Source organism: Arachis ipaensis, chromosome B02 (assembly GCF_000816755.2).
Source record: "Arachis ipaensis cultivar K30076 chromosome B02, Araip1.1, whole genome shotgun sequence".
NCBI classification, from domain to species: domain Eukaryota; kingdom Viridiplantae; phylum Streptophyta; class Magnoliopsida; order Fabales; family Fabaceae; genus Arachis; species Arachis ipaensis.
Window position 1 is genome coordinate 23967831 of NC_029786.2, and position 5196 is coordinate 23973026.

A 5196-nucleotide genomic window follows, 5' to 3' on the forward strand; every position below is an offset into this window, starting at 1 on the left:
TAGGACAGGTGAATGCCAAATCATACGAGCTAACGTTAAACGTAAGTATTTTCTGTTATTTTTTGCCAAGAATTCTGATAGAAGGGCTCATGCGTCTAACGAAAAGAAAGGATATGAGACGGATTGTCATTTTCCAATTGTTAAAGTGCGAGTTGTCTAAATTCAAAAAGAACACAGACAGAAAAGAAGTTTAACTCAAAAGTTTAATATGAGATATTACAATTGATTTTGTAGATTAAAAAAGAAAAAAGAGTACAAAAGAAAATATATTGTATTTATTTTTAATAAGAATTTATCGAAAAAAACTAACTTTTTTTATTGAAGGGTGGACAATAGATAATTTTGCTCATATGTTAAGCTAGAGTTTAATTTTTATTTAGAATAACTGGTGGACAACAAAAATTTAATTCTAATTATTCAATTAAAAACATTTTTGAAATTATATTATGAACTTTTTTTTTAAATAAAAAAATTTAAGTTGTTAAATGGAATATATTTTTTCTCTCTTAGGACGACATTAGATATATAGAATCAATATCGATTTCTTTTATTTTTTTAAGAAAAAAAAGGCGAAAAAGAGAGAAGGGGGGAAGAAAGAAAGAGAGCTAGCCAAAAGGGTCCCTTATGCTATCAAGCACAAGGACATAGAAACCATGAAGCGTAGGATTTCAGATTTAATTTCTTTTCTTTTATGCCTTGTAACTTTCAAAATAAGAGCTTGCCTTGAGAGTAGTTCAGAACTGTCTAGAAAAATATAATGTTCTAACTTCTAACACAAACTACCACTTAGTGTAGCTTTGTCATGCATGATCCTCAGCATGGAAGTCCAATCCAACTATACCAATTTGGCGATTTTCTCAAAAATGATAAAATAATTGTGGTAAATAATTGAAAATTTAGCAAGTTTTGGAAGACAATTTTCTGATGAACGGATAATGCATTATTTCATAATATTTGAACGTAATTGTGAATTTGTAATATTACGATAACATTAATTTAATTTTTTCAATAGCACCTTTAATTTATATTAATTAGGATTATTACAATGAATAAGTATCAATTATATATGATCATTTAATAAAGGGAAATTTAATCAATTCATACAATTTAAGCATGATCAAAATTCGTTTTATTACGTTTTCAGTTTGTATTTTTTATTTTTGGATAATTATTCTAAAAATAGATGGACTAATATATATCATATGATGCCGCAGATATGCACATTGATACAACATTAACTGGAAATTAGCATACAATATTTATATACATACTGCTTAGCTTATCATATTTCTTAGAAATTATATAATTTCATATAATACTTCTAGAATATCAAAAAATGTATCAAATATGATTTCCTAAAATTAATTTTTTAGAGTTGTTAATCATTAAAAACGTTTTCGAATTTTTCAAACTCTAACAATAATTACCTCCATTTTTATTATCGACAAAAAAATATATAATAATTTAAAAACATGCACAAATTAAAATAAAAATGTCTGGTGTAGTAAACGAAATTGCTAGTTGTATGTCAATTTATTTCCAAATTTCAACTCTAATTCTCCCTTTCAAAATCAGAAATCTATTTCCAAATTGCTAGTTGCCAACAATGGCATATAGCTAGGGTGTTCCGCCTTCTCTATCTTTTTCAATCGTCCTCTCTTTTCCTTTCTCTCTCCTCCATCTTCGCATTTTTTCTCTTTCCTTTTCTCTCTTTATTGATGTTTTTCTCTTCTCTGTCGTTCTTCTCTCTCTTCTATGCATCAATAGTGACTCCTCTTTTTACCACCACGAGCTCCATTCTTTTTCAGGAGATTTCTGCCTTCATAAAATAGCAATTTTGAGTCCTCTATTTTTTGCAATCACAGCTTTTTCAGCACTGAGTCCCTTCCTCTTTCAAATATCGTGTCTTTATCTCCTCCTTCTCTCGACGTCACTGCCCTCTTCTTCTCCTCCCGGCGATGCATCTTCGTCATCTTCTCCTCCTAGTGCTGCCGAAATCAAATTAGTGTTCTATGTTATCCTAAATTCTCAAAAATTAATATATATAATAGGAGTATTTTAGTCATTTTCTATAATAAGGGTATTGTAGTTATTTTTTTATAAAAAATAATATTAATTTAGACCGGTTCAATATTTGATTCACCATTTTTTCGGTCAAATTAATTTGTCTGGTCTAATTTTGATAAATATAACATGGTTTAATTGATTATAAAATTAAATTTTAATTACTAAAAAATATCTTTAAAAAAGTCATTTTAAACGTCTTTATTTGAATGGCTCCTTTTTATCATATTCTATTATTACATGAATACCTTGTTATTTTATTAGAATTAGGTTTTCTTATGATCATAAACTAGAATACTATCTTGCTCTTAGTTTGCAATTGAATCATAGTGTATTATTCCATTAGAACTGAATAGAGAAAAAATTTGCCGGCCAACTTTTTCAGTTAATATTTCTGTTATTTTTATTATTATTTTTTCTCGCCTTTACTTTTTGTCATCCACTGTTTTATTGACTGATTGTTCGTTAAGAAAAATTGACTTCTTAGTAAATATTGGTTAGGATAATATAACCATTTTTTTAATCTTTATTTTTTTTTCTTTCTATTTAAGTCTCACAATGCAATCTCAACAATGTTAGTTGGAATGCAATGCTAATACACACAAACAATAACACTTTATGAAACTTTTGTCACCTAATAAATGGTCTTTTCGATGGATAATATGAGCTTGATATATAGTTATATGACGTATATATTAAGTTTTAGTGTTTAAAATTTAGAATAATTCAAAAGAATTAGCTAATGTTAACTTGAAAAAGAATTGACTTTTTAATTAAACTATAAAGAACCTTCAGTTGATACGTCAGTACAACTATGTGAATTTGAGTGATTTTTCAATCTTTGTTTTTATTTTTTATTTTTTTTATTTTTCACGATATTTTTTAACCCGGTAGAACAAGTAAGGGTTAATCTGTTCTGAATCGAAGTTCCATTTAAAGATTTGTTACTAGTCAATGAGTTGCTGCATACACAAGACGAGATTTGAACTTCTGACATTTACTTAAACATACTAATAAGTTAACTACTAGACCAATCCAACTTGGTTTCTTTCTCCTATTTAAGTCTCACAATGCAATCTCAACAATGTTAGTTGGAATGCAATGTTAATACACACAAAAACAAAAACACTTAATAAATCTTTTGTCACCTAATAGATGGTCTTTTCAGTGTATAATATGAGCTTGATAGTTATATGACCTAGTTCACTATCTTATTAAACAAGATCTAGGATAATCAGAAACATCCCATATGAGTGCCCATGCTGACTTATTCAAAATTGCATGAGAGTTTTTTGAACTGAATTCTATGGCCCATCAAAATTTTTCTCACCACAAAATCAGTTATTCAGTTATGACTTTTCAGTTATTTATTTATTTATTTTAACATCTTCAATTTGTCCTTTTCCTCTTGGCGTTTCATTTAGATGTTTCCAAAGTTCATTTCTTATTACTAACTTGAGGAGACATTCACTGTTAAATGCATTGAAAATAAACACATGGGGTGACCACTTATAATTCTTCTTCAACCACAAGGACCCATCATTTTTATTCTTATTTATTTTTTTGTGATTGTTCAACCTATATAATAGCTTCTAAATGTGCAAATCAGAACATGTTCTTCTTATCACGTGGTAATGTCTACAATGGAATTGAGCAAGCAGACCTATGAAACCTAGAAAAAAAAGGGTTAAGGGACCAAGTGGTCTGAGAAAAAATCATTTTCTTAAAGAACTTTGATTATATATTAATTGAGAAATACTAGACAACTAAATTTTTTCTTTATTTAAATCTAACTGAGTATAATTTATGTACGCAGGCTTCTTTTTCTTTGATTAAGCTTTTTCTTCAATATATACATAGATTAGAGTTTTTCTTCTTCTTTCTCCTCTACTTTTATTATCACTGTCGTTATAATTATCATCACCATCTCTTCTTCCTCCTTTTTCATCCTCCTCTTTCTTTTTTTTTTGGTTTAATTTTTTCTATTTTTTCTTTTACGTCTTCTTCCTCTTATATTATCATCATCACCCTCATTATCATCTTTTTTTTTCTTAATTCAATATCACACAATTAGTTTAACAATAATAAAAGAATACTGTTTAATTGTAAATAACACAAGAATTTTTAGTAAATGACATTTAAAATCTATTGAAAATTAAATGACCATAGAATTTTTGATAAATGACACAAGAAATCTTTAAAAAACTACAAGACCAAAATTTTAACTTACTCAACCAATAAAACACATTTAAATATGTTTTAGAGCAAAAAAATATATCAATTTATTTTAAACGACATAAAAATGACTAAACTTCTTATATATAAATTCAATACCACTCAAACAGTTCAATAATAAAAAATACATATCATTAAGTTGTAAAGGACACATGAATTTTTAGTGAATGGTACAAGAAATCTTTAAAGAATCACAAATTAAGAAAACTTTTTAATAACTTCTAATTTGTTAACAAATTTTATGTGTCGTACTTAAGAATTTTTCTTCTATCATGATTAAGAAATTTGGATACTATTTTTGTTTCTGATAACTTCTAATTGATTAAGAAATTTTTTGTGTTATGGTTAAGAAATTCATGTGTCAAAAATTAAAAAATTTTTTGTATTACAGTTAAAAAATGTTGGTGTTATTTTTTTGATGAATTCTTTACAATTTAAAACTCTCTCTCATCATCATCATCATCATCATCATCATAAGAAAAACGTTGAGTACAATTCTTCTATAAGAAAAACGCTGAGTACTGTTAGAATTACTATAAAAAAATGAATAAAATTCGACCGTAAGTTGATTACTGATGGATTTACTGTCAGAAGAAATCCGATGATATAAATCTCATCGGTAACTAGTTATTATCGAATTTTTTCATCCGACGGTAATTACCATCAGATTTTATGACGGATTACCTGCCTGAAAAACTATTTGGTTACCACAATATCTTATTTTCCGCACTGTTACGGTCAGATTATACTTTCGGTAAATCTGACGGTAATGTTAATTTTTTTAAAAATATTATGACGCAATTGTTTTTTAATTTTTTTTCTTTTAATTTTAATTTTTATTTAAATTTATTTTCACACAATTAGTGGTCAAATTTTAAATAATAAAAGCTAATTATG